This window comes from Hemitrygon akajei, chromosome 10, assembly GCF_048418815.1.
Source record: "Hemitrygon akajei chromosome 10, sHemAka1.3, whole genome shotgun sequence".
Taxonomy (NCBI): Eukaryota; Metazoa; Chordata; class Chondrichthyes; order Myliobatiformes; family Dasyatidae; genus Hemitrygon; species Hemitrygon akajei.
The window spans coordinates 152,899,210-152,916,963 of NC_133133.1; the positions used below are offsets into that span (position 1 = coordinate 152,899,210).

A 17,754-nucleotide genomic window follows, 5' to 3' on the forward strand; every position below is an offset into this window, starting at 1 on the left:
GAGTTTTCTGGACAGGACCTACAGTGAGGTTGTTACACCAAGGATACCGGAAGAGAGAAAGGGGGCGACGATGAGGAAGGAAAGGATGCTTGAAGTACAGGAGGCCCCAGGGGATGTACCTCTCGTAAACAGGTTCACCTTCTTGGAAACTGTCAGGAAAGAAGATACTGCCAGTCTGAGAGGCGGACAGGTCTGCGAGCTGAAAATTGGTGCAGAAGCAGAGCCGAGGAGTCAGACATCAGGAAGAGCCGTAGTAGTAGAGGACTCCATAGTAAGAAGTACGGAAAGGGGCTTCTGCGGCAACAGGCGAGATTTAAGGATGGTGTGTGCCTCCCTGGTGCTAGGATCCAGGACATCACGGACCAATTGCAGGGAATCCTCAAGGGTGAAGGTGAACAGCCGGAAGTGATAGTGCATGTCGGCACAAATGACATCGGAAAGAAGAGGAAGGACATTCTGCAGCGGGACTTCAGAGAACTTGGAAGAAGGCTGAAAAGCAGGAATTCCAGGGTGGTTATCTCTGGTTTGCTTCCAGTTCCTCGTGCTGGAGAGGGCAGGAACAGGGAGATAATGGATCTGAATGTGTGGCTGAGGAACTGGTGCAGGAAGCAAAGATTTACATTCTTGGACCACTGGGATCTGTTTTGGGGTAGGGATGAAGTGTACAAAAGGGACGGGTTGCACCTTAATGGGTGGGGGACCAGCATTCTGGCAGACAGGTTTGCCACTGCAACACGGATGTGTTTAAACTAAGTAGTGGGGGGGAGGGGATGAACTGGAAATATAAGAATGGAGTTAAAGGGAAAGTGAAAATAAGAAAAGTTAAAAAGGACAACAGAATCAATGGAGTAGAAAGCTCAAGAAGAGATCATAAAGTATGGCCAAGTGAAATAGGAATTGATATGAATGGAGAGGGGAGTAATGAATTAAAAGTATTATATATGAATGCACGAAGTATAAGGAATAAAGTAGATGAGCTTGGGCTCTGTTGGAAATTGGCAAGTACGATGTTGTGGGAATAACAGAGACATGGCTTCAAGCGGACAGGGCCTGGGAAATGAATATTCAAGGATATACATCTTATCGAAAGGACAGACTGACTGGCAGAGGGGGTGGGGTGGCTCTGTTGGTGAGGAATGATATTCAGTCCTTTGCAAGGGGGGACATAGAATCTGGGGATGTAGAGTCAGTATGGATAGAACTGAGAAATTCTAAGGGTAGAAAGACCCTAATGGGAGTTATCTACAGGCCCCCAAACAGCAGTCTGGATGTAGGGTGTAAGTTGAATGAAGAGTTAAAATTGGCATGTCACAAAGATAATGATAGAGTTGTCATGGGGGATTTCAACATGCAGGTAGACTGGGAGAATCAGAATGGTACTGGACCCCAAGAAAGGGAGTTTATGGAGTGCCTCCGAGATGGATTCTTAGAACAGCTTGTACTGGAGCCTACCAGGGAGAAGGCAATTCTAGATTTAGTGTTATGCAATGAACCGGATTTGATCAGGGACCTCGAGGTAAAGGAACCATTAGGAGGTAGTGACCATAATATGATATGTTTTAACCTACAATTTGAGAAGGAGAAGGAAAAATAGGATGTGTCAGTGTTACAGTTGAACAAAGGGAACTATGGAGCTATGAGGGAGGAGCTGGCCAAAGTTCAATGGAACAATATCCTAGCAGGGACGACAGTGGAACAACAATGGCAGGTATTTCTGGGAATAATGCAGAAGGTGCAGGATCGGTTCATTCCAAAGAGGAAGAAAGATCCTAAGGGGAGTAAGGGGCGGCCGTGGCTGACGAGAGAAGTAAAGGGCAGTATAAAAATAAAAGAGAAGAAGTATAACATAGCAAAGATGAACGGGAAACCGGAGGACTGGGAAGCTTTTAAAGAGCAACAGAAGATAACAAAAAAGGTAATACGCCAAGAAAAAATGAGGTACGAAGGTAAACTAGCCAAGAATATAAAGGAGGATAGTAAAAGCTTCTTTAGGTATGTGAATAGCAAAAAAATTGTTAAGACAAAAATTGGGCAAATTGAAGACAGAAATGGGTGAATTTATTATGGGGAACAAGGAAATGGCAGACGAGTTGAACAGGTACTTTGGATCTGTCTTCACTAGGGAAGACACAAACAATCTCCCAGATGTAATAGTGGCCAAAGGAACTAGGGTAAAGGATGAACTGAAGGAAATTTATATTAGGCAAGAAATGGTGTTGGATAGACTGTTGAGTCTGAAGGCTGATAAGTTCCCGGGACCTGATGGTCTGCATCCCAGGGTACTTAAAGAGGTGGCTCTAGAAATCGTGGATGCATTGGTAATCATTTTCCAATGTTCTATAGATTCAGGAACAGTTCCTGCTGATTGGAGGGTGGCTAATGTTGTCCCACTTTTCAAGAAAGGAGGGAGAGAGAAAACAGGGAATTATAGACTGGTTAGCCTGACATCAGTGGTGGGAAAGATGCTGGAGTCAATTATAAAAGAGGAAATTATGACACATTTGGATAGCAGTAGAAGAATCAGTCCGAGTCAGCATGGATTTATGAAGGGAAAATCATACTTGACTAATCTTCTGGAGTTTTTTGAGGAAGTAACTATGAAAATGGACAAGGGAGAGCCAGTGGATGTAGTGTACCTGGACTTCCAGAAAGCTTTTGATAAAGTCCCACATAGGAGATTAGTGGGCAAAATTAGGGCACATGGTATTGGGGGCAGAGTACTGATATGGATTGAAAATTGGCTGGCTGACAGGAAACAGAGTAGTGATTAACAGGTCCCTTTTGGAATGGCAAGCTGTGACCAGTGGGGTACGTCAAGGTTCGCTGCTGGGACCGCAGCTGTTTACAATATACATTAATGATTTAGATGAAGGGATTAAAAGTAACATTAGCAAATTTGCTGATGACACAAAACTGGATGGCAGTGTGAAATGTCAGGAGGATGTTATGAGAATGCAGGGTGACTTGGACAGGTTGGGTGAGTAGGCAAATGTATGGCAGATGCAGTTTAATGTGGATAAATGTGAGGTTATCCACTTTGGTTTCAAGAACAGGAAGGCAGATTACTATCTAAATGGAGTCAAGTTAGGAAAAGAGGAAGTACAACGAGATCTAGGTGTTCTTGTACATCAGTCAATGAAAGCAAGCATGCAGGTACAGCAGGCAGTGAAGAAAGCTAATGGCATGCTGGCCTTTATAACAAGAGGAATTGAGTATAGGAGTAAAGAGGTCCTTCTGCAGCTGTACAGGGCTCTGGTGAGACCCCACCTGGAGTATTGTGTGCAGTTTTGGTCTCCAAATTTGAGGAAGGACATTCTTGCTATTGAGGGAGTGCAGCGTAGGTTCACAAGGTTAATTCCCGGAATGGCGGGACTGTCATATGTTGAAAGATTGGAACGACTGGGCTTGTATACACTGGAATTTAGAAGGATGAGAGGGGATCTGATTGAAACATATAAGATTATTAAGGGATTGGACACACTGGAGGCAGGAAGCATGTTCCCACTGATGGGTGAGTCCAGAACTAGAGGCCACAGTTTAAGAATAAGAGGTAGGCCATTTAGAACAGAGATGCGGAAAAACTTTTCACCCAGAGAGTGGTGGATATGTGGAATGCTGTGCCCCAGAAGGCAGTGGAGGCCAAGTCTCTGGATGCATTCAAGAGAGAGTTAGATAGAGCTCTTATAGATAGCGGGGTCAAGGGATATGGGGAGAGGGCAGGAACGGGGTACTGATTGTGTATGATCAGCCATGATCACAGTGAATGGTGGTGCTGGCTAGAAGGGCCAAATGGCCTACTCCTGCACCTACTGTCTACTGTCTATTGTCTATTGAAAATTTCTTTGAACAGTTCATTATTGGCATTAGTGGTTGTCTTCAAGATACCAAAAAGGATTAAATAAACAACTCTGCTGATCTTTTTAGATTATGAATTTGTTTAGGAATCTACTAGTAATTTTTATTCTAGCAGATTTTTAAATTCCCTGTATTTGTTTAAATATTGAACTATTCACTCTTCACCAACATATGCAGAAAGACTGGAATTATATAGTCAAAAGTAGAGCTACAAATTTAATGGCACTGTAACTTTCTCTGGCATAAATTTGGGATAAGCTTCCAGGTTAATAATCAGAAGAACATTCTCAATAGAGGCTAGAAATATGATGTCACTATATTAACATGGGCAAAATATAGGCATCTGAATGCTGTGAAGTAAAATACCAGGCGCTTGATGGTCTAAACCATTGGTTTGCTTAAATTTCCTATTACTAGTACAGGAAAAACCAGATCCACATGTAGTCTTGCACATAATCCATAAGAACATCACTGCTGACTGAAACCACAAGGGTATTTGTTAACTTTATTAATTGAGTTTGCTGCAGAGAGGAGTGGAGGTACATTACTTCCCGGATTGTGATTATGCTACCCCATAATCATCATCATCTCTGATTTTGGTCACTCCTGCACTACAGTTAACAAGCAGGGAAAGATAATTCAAACAACACACACAAAATGCTGGTGGAGCACAACAGGCCAGGCAGCATCTATAAGGAGAAGCACTGTCGACGTTTCGGGCCGAGACCCTTCATCAGGACTAACTGAAAGGAGAGATACTAAAAGATTTGAAAGTAGTGGGGGGAGGGGGAAATGCAAAATGATAGGAGAAGACCAGAGGGGGAGGGATGAAGCTAAGAGCTGGAAAAGTGATTGGTGAAAGTGATACAGAGCTGGAGAAGGGAAAGGATCATGGGACGGGAGGCCTCGGGAGAAAGAAAGGGGTGGGGGGGAAGCACCAGAGGGAGATGGAGAACAAGAAGAGTGATGGGCAAAGAGAGAGAGAAAAAAAAACAACTAAATATGTCAGGGATGGGGTAAGAAGGGGAGGAGGGGCATTAACGGAAGTTAGAGAAGTCGATGTTCATGCCATCAGGTTGGAGGCTACCCAGCTGTTATATAAGGTGTTGTTCCTCCAACCCGAGTTTGGATTCATTTTGACAGTAGAGGAGGCCATGGATAGACATATCAGAATGGGAATGGGACGTGAAATTAAAATGTGTGGCCACTGGGAGATGCTGCTTTCTCTGGCGGACCGAGCGTAGGTGTTCAGCGAAACGGTCTCCCAGTCTGCGTCGGGTCTCACCAATATATAAAAGGCCACACCGGGAGCACCGGACGCAGTATACCACACCAGCCGACTCACAGGTGAAGTATCGCCTCACCTGGAAGGACTGTCTGGGGCCCTGAATGGTGGTGAAGGAGGAAGTGTAAGGGCAGGTGTAGCACTTGTTCCGTTTACAAGGATAAGTGCCATTAGGGAGATTGGTGGGAAGGGATGGGGGGGACGAGTGGACAAGGGAGTCGCGTAGGGAACGATCCCTGTGGAAAGCAGAAACGGGGGGAGGGAAAGATGTGCTGGGTAGTGGGATCCTGTTGGAGGTGGCGGAAGTTACGGAGAATTATACATTGGACCTGGAGGCTGGTGGGGTGGTAGGTGAGGACAAGGGGAACCCTGTCCCGAGTGGGGTGGCGGGCAGATGGGGTGAGGGCAGATGTGCGGGAAATGGGAGAGATGCGTTTGAGAGCAGAGTTGATGGTGGAAGAAGGGAAGCCCCTTTGTTTAAAAAAGGAAGACATTTCCTTCGTCCTGGAATGAAAAGCCTCATCCTGAGAGCAGATGTGGCGGAGACGGAGGAATTGTGAGAAGGGGATAGCATTTTTGCAAGAGACAGGGAAAGATAATTCATTTTTCTTGGTATATTCTCATTTGCATTATGTGACAATATTATGTATAGTGGAGAAGACTAGGTATATTCTCCTATCATTTAAACTTATTGATCATACTGCTGTATTTGATTATAACTGATGGTGTGCTGATTCAGCTTCTCATTGAGTAAACTTTTTTTTAGCAATGTGGAGTTTAACTCTACCATTCATATTGACCATTTAGATTTGAGGTGATAGATGCCTGTCCCTTATTTGTATCCTAGTTATGAAAAATGGCATAAATGTGCTGAGGCTGGTGAACAATGACTATCCTATGGTTGAATCTTTTCTTTCATTGTTTCTATTCACATTGAGTTTTGGAAGTTTTATGCCATAGCATGCATTTTACAGCATGTTTTTATCTTACACTAAAATAGCTAAGTTATTATTTTGTTTTCCAGTCTTAGTAGATGAAGCACAGTTCCCTTAGAGACATTGTAGTATTTGCTCTGCTTTCTCTGGGGGAAGAAATGATTTTGGAGGATAGGGTGAGGTTTAGGATCATATTGGATGAGTTTGATGGAATTAAGCTATATCATTCTTTAATCATCAGTTTATGCCTAGCTTAGTTATTAAACATTAGTTGTGTTATTTAAAATTAGGTATGTGTTTTATTTTATTTGTTTATTTCTAATTTTATTTAAAATTAGGTATGTGTTAAACCATGCCTGCATGTTATGGAATACTAATGAAGAGCAATGATTATATTTGAAAAATAAAAAGCACATTTTTGGGTAAGTACACTCTTCATTTAATTGTTAAGTAGCCTTAAAATTCATAGCAGGCAGATAACCTTGCAACATGTTTAATAAGGCATGATTTTTTGCATATTTTGACCGGATTCTTCATGATGAAATTGAACACGTGAATGTAGGTAAGTTTTTGAAGTTTATTCTTTATATTGGTCATGCTGTGATGCATTTATTAATGTAAAGATTTGTAGAAATTAGATTGCATGAGAGCAACACACTCAAAATGCTGGAGGAACTCAGCAGGCCAGGCAGCATCTATGGAAAAAAGTACAGTTGATGTTTTGGGCCAAAACCTTTGGCAGGACTGGGGTGAAAAAACCTGAGGAGTAGATTTTAAAAGGTGGGAGGAGAGGAGAGAGAACCACCAGGTGATAGGTTAAATCTGGAGGGAAAGGGATGAAGTAAAGAGCTGGGAAGTTGATTGGTGAGAGAGATAGACCATGGTAGAAAGAAAAAGGGGGAAGGAGCACCAGAGGGAGGTGATGGGTGGGCAAGGAGATGAGGTGAGAGAGGGAAAAGGGGATGGGAAATGGAGAAAGGGGGGTTGGGGTTGGGGGGCATTACCAGAACTTGGAGAAATCGATGTTCATGCCATCAGGCTGGAGGCTACCCAAACGGAATATAAGGTGGTATTCCTCCAATCTAACTGTAAAATGGGTGGCCACTGGGTGATCCCACTTGTTCTGTGGACAGAGCATAGGTGCTGAGCGAAGCAATCTCCCAGTGTATGTCGGGCCTTACCGATATACAGGAAGTCACACTGGGAGCACCAAACACAGTAAATGATCCCAACAGACTCACAGGTGAAGTGTCACGTCACCTGGAAGGACTGTTTAGGGTCCTGGATGGTAGTGAGGGAGGTGGTGTTGGGGCAGGTGTTACACTTGTTCTGCTTGCAAGGGCAAGTGCCAGGAGGGAGATCAGTGGGGAGTGACGAATGGACAAGGGAGTTGTGTAGGAAGCGATCCCTGCTGAAAGCAGAAAGTGGGGGGGTGGGTGGGGGAGAGAAGGGAAAGATGTGTTTGGTGGTGGGATCCCGTTGGAGGTGGCCGAAGGTTTGGAGAATTATGTGCTGGATGTGGAGGCTGGGGGGGGTGGAAGGTGAGGACAAGAGCAACCCTATCCCTGGTGGGGTGGCGGGAGAATGCGGTAAGGGCAGACATGCATGAAATGGAAGAGATGCGGTTGAGGGCAACATTGATGGTGGAGGAAGGGAGGCCCATTTCTTTGAAAAGGAGGTTCGAGAACGAAAAGCCTCATCTTGAGATTAGATGCAGCGGAGATGGAGGAATTGAGAAAAGGGATGGCATTTTTACAATAGGAATGTGGTACGAAGTGTAGTCTAGGTAGCCGTGAGAGTCTGTGGGTTTGTAATATGCAACGGTTGATAAACTGTCTCCAGAGATAGAGACAGTGAGATCAAAAAAGAAAAGGGAGTTGTTGGAAATAGACCAGGTGAATTTGAGAGCAAGGTGGAAGGTGGAGGCAAAGTGGATGAAGTCGACACATTTACTTCATCCCTCCCCCTCCAGGTTTCACCTATCACCTGGTGCAGGAAGCACACCAATGCAGTCATCGATGTGGCGTAGGAAAAGTGGGGTACGGTCACCAGTGTAAGCTTGGAACATAGACTGTTCCACGTACCTGACAAACAAGCAGGCATAGCTGGGGTCCATGGATCCCACCACCAACAAATGGTTTCCCCTTTTGTTTGAAAGAAGTGGGAGGAGCCAAAGGAGAAATTATTGGGAGTAAGGACAAGTTCCGCTAAGTGGAGGAGAGTGGTGGTGGAGGGGAACTGGTTAGGTCTGGTGTCCAGAAAAAATGGAAATCTTTGAGGCCTTCCTGGTGGGGGATGGAGGTGTTTAGGGACTGGACATCCATGGTATAAATAAGATGATGGGGGTCAGGGAACCTGAAATCCTTGAAAAGATCAAGAGCGTGTGAGGTGCCATGAACGTAGGTAGAAAGGACTGAACTAGGGAGGGATAAATCTGTTGAGGTATGGCAATGTGAGTTCAGTGAGGCAGGAACAAGCTGAATCAATGTGTCTACCTGGACAAGTGGGTTTGTAGATCTTGAGTAGGAGATAGAAACGGGAGGTGCGGGTGACACCTCAGCTGTGAATATGTTAGGGTCATTTACTGTGTTCAGTGTTCTCGGTGTGGCCTTCTGTTCATCAGTGAGAGCCGATGTAGATTGGGAGACCGCTTCACCAAGCTTCTACGGTCCATCTGCCAGGACAAGTGGGATCTCCCAGTGGCCACCCATTTTAATTCCACTTCCCATTTCCATTCAGATATGTCCATCCATGACCTCCTCCACTGTCGTGATCAGGCCACACTTAGGTTGGAGGAGCACCTTATATTCCATTTGGGTAGCCTCCAACCTGATGGCATGAACATCGATTTGTCCAACTTCTGGTAATGCCCCCCAACCCACCCCAACCTCTTCCCCATTTCCATTCCCTTTTCCTTCTCTCACCTCATCTCCTTGCCTGCCTATTACCACTGTTTGGTGCTCCTTCCCCCTTTTCTTTCTTCCATGGCCTTCGTCTCTATCACCAACCAATTTCCCAGCTCTTTACCTTATCCCTCCCCCTCCACCTATCACCTGGTGGTTCTCTCTCCCCTCCTCCCACCTTTTAAATCTGCTCCTCAGCTTTTTCTCTCCAGTCCTGCCAAAATGTTTCAGCTCGAAATGTTGACTGTGCTTATTTCTACAGATGCTGCCTGGCCGGCTGAGCTCCTCCAGCATTCTGGGTGTGTTGCTCAGATTTCCAGCGTCTGCAGGTCATCTCTTGTTTAAGATTAGATTGCATGGTTCCATTTTGCACATGTATAGCATTTACAATTAGATGAGAATAGCAAATATTTGTGCTTGTTATTGCCTCTGGAAAAGACACAGACATCATTTGTAGCAAAATTAAATTCATGTGCTGATTTTTTTTCAAAAACGTGGCCTAGGAATTTTAAATAGGTTGGTGATCGGGTTCCATTGAGAATCTTCAGTGATCACTGGCTAGTTGGAAAATCAGAGAGTCATCAACTCAACAGAAATTTTTGTAAGTGATCTGAGGGACAAGGGATCAGAGTGATGTAGGGAAAATTAAGATTTAGAGAGGGGATTGCATGGCGGTTGGTTTGGTTTCTAAGAAGGAGAACTTCTAAGGTTATTAATTGTAAATATGGTAGGGTTCTAAACCATTGCAGCACCCCGAGGAACTAGCTAATAGAAAGGCTAATCATGGCCAATTCTTATAATGCAAAATAATCCTATAATGGTTGTCATTGCATTTGATGGAAATAAACAATACTGTACAATCTTGTAGGCTCTTTCATGTTGCAATGAATTTGGTTTTCAAATTTCAAACCAATGCAAATTTGAAACGTTAGTAGTTTTCAGAAAAAAAACTCTGAAAACTCCAGCATAAAAAGGATAAGGTTGTTTCAAGCTTAATTTTCAGGTATGACTTGCTGTTAGAGAATTTGTTCAAAGGATTATTGCTTTTCTGCATAGTGAAAGGGACATCAAAGGTAAATTCCTAACATTCAAAAAAAATTTATAAAATCCATTAGCATCTTGGGGATCATTTCATTCATAATTGGTGCAGTTTTTACAAGTTGCCAGGAGATAAAAGTTCAAAGTAATTTTATCATCAAATTACATTTATGCCACCATATACTATCCTGAGATTCATTTTCAGGAAAAGGTGACTTTAATAATTGGGTAGGTGCCTTTTTTTGGAATTCCTTTAACATTACAAATATCCACTTCCACATCATATAATGAGATTGGAACTGATAATTGAAACAAAAGCTATTATATTTAATTTTGTTTAATTTTGAAGTATGATCTCTAAGGTCTCATTTACAATACTCTCACTCTGCTATGCAAAGATGAAATTGCAAATCATGAGGGAATAAAATATATAGTTATGTCATAGTTGCTACGATGGAGTATGCAGTGTAGAGTGCCTGTGTTATGTACAATAATAGTACTTTATAGAATTCCAAAGTCAGTAAGTATTTATAAGGCTATACAAATTGTTCTGTCTTTCTGGTATATGTGTGTTTTAATATTGGAGTTGTATATAGATATGAATTTCTCATTTAACTCTGAAAACCTTTGTCATAACATAGATCTAAATTAAAAGCAGAAAATGTTAAAATACTCAAAAGTCAACCTCTCTGTGAAGAGTTAAACCCGTACTGTTATCAGTGAATTTGCATTAGAAGTCTGATCAAAACCAAGTTCCTGTGCCGACTTACTGATTTTTTTTTTTGCATTTATGGTGTCTGGCCTGAATAATACTTCCAGGATTTAATGATTTTATTTCTGATACCTGGCGTCTGTAGCATTTGTAAAGGAAATGGTCAAAGTGATTAATATGTTTTTGGTTGCAGAAAAAGTACTGGGTAACAGCCTATTCTTCTTCAATATCTAGAAACCTTTAATATTCACATATATTTCTCTAATAAGTAAAGGTAGTTTTCAATTGTTAGTACAGCTTTTTACAGCAACTCAGATTGCATTCGAAAACAGTGTTAACTAACTAATGGATGAGGAGAACTCCTTTTAACTGGACCTAATTGAACTTTTCTGTCTGAATCAGAAAGATCTAATTTGATATTACACTAAATTTACAAAAATCAAGGCTAGCAGTTCAGTGCACTACAGAGAAACTGAGTTGCCTTGCTTCAGAAAACACATCAAATCAAGGCCTACTATTCTGACAGGGTGGCGATATGTCTCTACCAAAGGAGGTGTAAGGTACTCCTTCCCTCCACTAGCCTGCAGTTCACCCTTGTGCAAGATTTAGCACCTGCTTAGCCCTTTGTTAGTCACATGAAGCCATTGGAGTAGGTGGAGGGTGGTCATATGAGTAGCTGGTGCATATCACAAGTCCTGGTTATGCAACCACAGACACCAGGCAGACAGTCTCTGAGGAGTGTTGATAATGGGTGGGGTCACCTGTCTTGTAAAGACAGTGCCTAGAAGGAGGCAATAACAAACCACCTTGCAGAAAAATTTGCCCACTTCATACAACACAGCATATAATAATAATAATGATGATGATGATTCTTCTTATAAAAGGTAATTAACCTGAAACAAAAATATGATTTTTTTCTTCATAGATGCTGCATAAGTATTTTCAGAATTTTCTGTTTTATTTCAGATTTGCAGCACCTGCAGTTTTGTATTGTGTTTTGTTCTATTTGGTCTCTTGGGCACACACAAAAGAATTTAAAAGTACTATTTTAAAAGAGAACAGGGAGATTACTGACCAATAATTTTTTTTGCCCATCATTGTTTAAATTGGTTTAGTTATTAACATGTTGTATTTGGGAATTTCCACTGTACAAATTTAGCGTAGTATTTTTACTCTACATCGTCACTAGTTGTAAAGCACTTTGAGATATTCTGAAAGGAATATGAAAGAACTTTATGACTGCAAGTCTTTCTTTCACAGCAATCAAACAAGTGGTACAGGCTGAGCAGGTGCCTTCTACTATGTTATCCCAGGCTATCCTCTTTTTGCTCATAACATGAAGCAGTTCTGAAACACTAAGAGCCTAAAACAATTTATCTGTCCAAGAAAAATATAGGGATGGGATGAAGAATACTCTAAAGCCTGAGGAAAACAAACTTAATCAAGCTAAATGGTTAATGCACGTTACCTTGAGAAATAAATATTTGCATATTTTTACATAGAAATTCATAAAATCATTATTTAATTCTGGATTCAGAAAAAGGAGATTAAATGAAAAAATTCTTAGAACATTAGTAGACTCTTTCATTGTTTCTCTAGAACCTTCTTTTACTTTAAAAAGAAGTGAGTAACCTCATAACATCCTGCCATTATTGTACTTTAATGCAAAATCCTGTTCTTGAACATTTATCTGTGAGAAGATTTTTGAGGTATAGCTTATATAAATTTAATTTTTTTAATGTAAACCTGTTATTGTTTCCAGTTTTGCCGGCATGGATCAGTTGTTAATCTTTAATGTTCCATGATTTAAAAAAAATCTAATAATATGTACAAGAGCAGTGGGACACTAGCACAGCATTTATTAAAAAGGTTGGAAATTGAGAAAATTTTGTTAAATAAAACACTTAAGTACATATCACTCAACTGATATTTGTATACACATTAATGAAAGACAGTTGCTTTGATTGACTTGTAATATCAGATTACAAATTATCTAGAGATAACTGGGAGGAAAGTTTGCATTATAATAGTGTTTTCAACTGTAACTTGCCAGAGGTTTATGTCTTTTGCTTATCATTTTAAAACTGAGTTGAAATCTTTAATGATACCTGTTTTACTGTAAAATTATTTTAAAGATAAAGGGAATAGAAGTTGGTCAAGATGACAAAAGACAATGAGAAGGGTTACTCAAAAGCTGCATAAACATAAATAGTGTTAATTTTACTTGAATACTATCATGCCTTTCTGTGTAGCATCACCCTGACAAAGCCATGGTTTAGTACTGAGAATTTTCTAAAGTGATTGAAATCAAAGATCTAAAGCTCATTGTGCTAAACAATTGAAGCAAGAATGAAATTATAAAGAAAGATAAGCTTGGAAGCACAAAAAATAAACACTCTGAACTAGAAATACTTTTTTCAGATAAATGCACAGGTAACATAATTGCTATATTGAGTAATGTGGTTATGAACGTAGTAGATATGAACAGAACTAGTCCTTTAAACTGGCTTCCATGAATCTGAACCAAAATTAATTTTTGTTGGTTTGAAAGTTGATGGAGCTGTACCCAGTCTAAAAGTTGCCAGCCAGGTCTGCACAGGGGAAGCAAGCATTAGCTTATTTGCATCTGAAAATAAGGGTTTAAGACCTACTTGAAGACCCCTCTGCAATATTGAGGAATCCCTCAAATACCATTCATGCACTCAAAAACCAGGTTTACCTGCAGCGTAACTGGATGTTCTTAAAGGGATTGCTTTGACCCAAAAGTAATAGTTTAGAACAAAGTTATCATTATCTTGGAACTGGACAGAGCTGGTGTGTTTTTGTCAATCCCAAATTAAAGCAACATTGGCTGCTACCAGCCACTGTCTCCTTCCTGGTCCAGAGGTGCCTCACTCAAATTAAAGCTTCCACCCTCACATATCCCAGACTCTGTTCAATTCAGTCCCGGTTTGTGTAATCCTACTAACTCCCCAACTACATTGTTTGTCCACATTTACCTAAATCTCTGCCTGCCTGAACATAAGTGACCATAAAGGAATACCATGATTTCTAGTTAATTGGGCTATCAGTTAATTAGGGCAGCTGCTTATTAGGGGCTCCCCACTCTAACACTGACCCACCTCCACAATGGCTGCTCTGCTTAAACCTAGCTTCTTTTTAATTAGCCCTTAGTCCTATTTATGCACAATCCAAAATCTCTTTGGGAACTATGATGCGCAGAATCTCCTGAATAACACTGCTTGCATCTTTTGAACTCTCTCTCCCCTGCTATATAATCCAACATCTCCTCAGGAACTGTAGCACACAGAATGACGTGTATCTTCTTATTAAATGAATAGTTTTGGAGAGCCAGAAGGTGTAACATGATACCCAACCTCTTATCTGTCCTTGTAGACATAGTATTTATTTGGCAAGTACAGTTAAATTTCTGGTCAATGTTGAGGTTCGGGTTTTTAAATGGGAAATGACTCATCAATTGTAATAATATCAATGAGAGGAGGTAGTTGCTCTTTTTGAAGGTTGTCATTGCCTGTCATTTGTATTAGCCTCCTTTATTTCAAATCAGCAGGCATCCATCAGATGTATTGCAACCAGTGGTATAGGAGCACAACAGACAAGAATCAAGACAATGATAATTACTAACTGTCTGCATGTTTTTGATAGTACTATTAATGTACTTTGAGTAGTTGAATTGACGTGGTCTTCTATTTATAAACTGTGGAAAAAATAACAGTTTTTTGAATGGTCAAGGGCAGTGATTGTGAATGAAATCTGAGTGTCATTGGCCCGCAAGTAGGAATTGGTGGTGATTTTTTTGATAGTAAAAAGTAGAATATAGAATTTGGAGGGACTAAGGGTAAGTCAATGAGGGGCATCAGATGTGATAGTTTGGCTGTGGTTGAATAGATAATCAATGAACAAAGTGACAACCACGTGGGAGAGATTATGAAGATGGCAGAGTTAATTATTAAAAGCTTTAGAAGGATAATTGCCTTATTACAATCAGATAACATGTCCCTAATTATGTTAATTAGAGCTATTTTAATAACTGAGGGGATTGTAAACTTGATTCTAATGGCTCAACAAAAAGCATGATGGGTAAGGTGGGCATGAATTTGGATGACTACAATGCATTCTGGGACATTGAAAGAAAATAATTTTTGAGCTAGTCGTCAGCTTGGAAGAAAATGTTAGTTTTATTTGCTAAGAGATGATAGCAGTAGAACTGAAAATATTTATTCCTTTCAGGGATATCCCCTGTAGTCTAAATTGAGTTCTTTTTTATGATTAATTGGTCATTTCGCTCCATCAGTTTACTCTGGATGGCAGTAATTTATATGCCTTTTTAATTTAAATTTCCTTTGCTCTGTGTCCATAATATACCATGCATTATTTCATTAGTCAAGGATTGAGGTATGCAAAATTCTTCAAATGATTTACTCAATATGTTCTGTATGTAAAGGCTAAGTATTCCAGCACTATGTCCATAAGTTTCTTGACCTCCTTCCTTGGTCTAATGGAATTAAAATTCTATTTATGATAATTCCTTTTATCCTCCCATTAGACTCTGTTCAGCACAGCAAAAGATGTGACTGATAGCAGTAACTTCAAGGTAAGAGACAGCAAGCACAAGCATGCATTTCTGTATGTAGTTGACCACATAATCAGGCTATAACCTATCATCAATAGAAAGTATTGCAATATCGTATTCCTTCAAATTACAAATAACTTTAAACTGCACTACTGCATATTTTCAACAAAGCTGAAATCTAGACACAGCTGTTTCCCACCGACAATTGGTGTGACCTGACCTTGCACCTGCTTAAATACTTCAAGCACCATTAGTTTCAGTTGTTCCCCCACAATCAAGCTACTAGTATTGTTTATCAACAAAATGACCTGTGAGAGGCAGATGCACTTCAAACCAAATAAAATCTAATGGATAGTGGATTTCACATAATACGTAATGAGTCACCACTGAAAAATGACAGTCTATAAAACCTGTCTGCTCTGTGGTAATTTTTGAGTAAAATAAGTGGTACACTTACTTTCTCAATTTTAATTCAAGGAAGTGCAAAAAAATCCTAAAATCCAATGTTTAATTCCAATATATTTGATATTCCAAATCCTATATAAGATATAGGAGCAGAATTAGCCTATTTAGTCCTTTGAACCTTCTCTGCCATACCATAATGGCTGATTTATTATCACTCTCAACATCATTCTCCTGCCTTTTCCCCATAAGTTTTTGATTAATAAAAATATCAAACACTATCACCTCCACTTTAAATATGCCCATTGAATTCCACAGATTCACCACTCTTTGGCTAAAGAAATTTCTCCTTATCTCTGTGCTAAAGGGACGTCCTTCTACTTTGAGGATATGCCCTCTGGTCATAGACTCTGCCACTTGAGGAAACATTCACGCTATCTTGACATTTCAGTATTCGATATGCTTCAATGTGATCCCCTTTCATTCTTTTAATGCAAGTACAGGCTCAGAGGCTTCAAATGCTCCTCTTATGTTAACCCTTTCATTCCTGTGATCATTCTCATAATGGTTGAACATCTGGTTGCTTCTCCTGGCACAAGATTAGAAGCTAAAATATTGGCCATTTGATCCCACTTGCTACTGGATTAAGCCAAGTGTTGAAATAAAATCACTATAATTTCCATGGCAAATGGTTTATTTTCGGGCAGTATGCAGTAGTGTGCTGGGGATCCCCACAGATCCCCGACAATGCAAGCAGATTTTCCCAAGGTCTTGCCGCTAAAGCAGGCATTTCTTTGCATCTACCAAGTGATCAATTACCTTTTATTTGCAGTGTTTTTTTTCTCATAAATGCTACCTCACCTGTTCAACAGTTTGTTTCCCACTTACAGCATCTACAGTTCAAAGTTCAAGTAAACTTATTATCATAGAACATATGTCACCATATATAACCCCGAGATTCATTTTGTTGTGGCATTCACAGTAAATACAAAGAAACATAATAGAATCAGTGAAAAATTGCACACAAAACGAACAACCAATGTGCAAAAGATAACAAACTGTGTAAATTAAAAAGAAAAAACCCCAAAATAATAATAAATAATAAATATCAAGAACATGAGATGAAGAGAACTTGAAAGTGAGTCCATAGATTGTGGGAACAGCTCAGTGTTGGGGTGAGTGAAAGTATCCCCTTTTGTTCAATAGCCTGGTGGTTGAGGGATAATAAATGTTTCTGAATCTGGTGATATGGGACCGGCGTTTCCTGTGCCTCCTTCCTGGTGGCAGCAGTGAGAAGGGAGAATGGTTAGATTGTGGCAGTCCTTAATGATGGATACTGCTTTCTAGCAACAACGCTCCTTGTAGATATGCTCAATGGTTGGGGGTGGGTGTGGGAGGGGAGATCTTTACCCGTGATGGACTGGGCTGTATCCACTACTTTTTGTAAGCTTTTCCTTTCACTGGTGTTTCCATACCAGGCTGTGATGTAGCAAGCATACTCTCCACATGCATCTATAGCAGTCTGTCAAAGTTTTAGAAAACATGCCGAATCTTCACAAACTTTTAAGAAAGTAGAGGAACTGCTGTGCTTTCTTTGTAATGGCACTTATGTACTGGACTCAGGGTAAATTCTCTGAAATGGTAATGCTGAGGAATTTAATGTTGCTGACCCACTCCTCTTCTGATCCCCTGATGAGGACTAGCCCATGGACCTCTGGTTTCCTCCTCTTGTAGTCAATAATCAGCTCTTGGGTCTTACTGACATTAATTGAGAAGTTGATTTTCAATCTCCCTCCTATAAGGTGTAAAAGATGATGAGAGACATTGATTGTGTGGACAGTCAGAGGCTTTTTTCCCAGGGCTGAAATGGCTAACACGAGAGAGCACAATTTTAAGGTGCGTAGAAGTAGGTACAGAAGAGATGTCTGGACTAAGTTTTTTATGCAGTGGTGAGTGTGTGGAATGGGCTGCCGGCGACGGTGGTGGAGGCAGATATGATAAGGTCTTTTAAGAGACTCCTGGATAGGTAC

The 17,754-nt window shown here is 40.6% G+C and overlaps 1 protein-coding gene and 1 long non-coding RNA gene across 3 annotated transcripts in view; one reads left to right on the plus strand and one right to left on the minus strand.

Moving 5' to 3' along the window:
• LOC140734842 (uncharacterized) overlaps positions 1-17,754 on the plus strand; it is a 124,137-nt gene that overhangs the window by 105,684 nt on the left and 699 nt on the right. For both annotated transcript variants that reach the window (XR_012100628.1, XR_012100629.1), the window contains 2 exons: positions 6,414-6,497; positions 15,296-15,343. This is a non-coding gene — a long non-coding RNA (uncharacterized lncRNA). The remainder of the gene's footprint in view (positions 1-6,413; positions 6,498-15,295; positions 15,344-17,754) is intronic.
• LOC140734841 (potassium voltage-gated channel subfamily KQT member 1-like) overlaps positions 1-17,754 on the minus strand; it is a 535,989-nt gene that overhangs the window by 22,350 nt on the left and 495,885 nt on the right. The gene's annotated exons all lie outside the window — the stretch shown is intronic.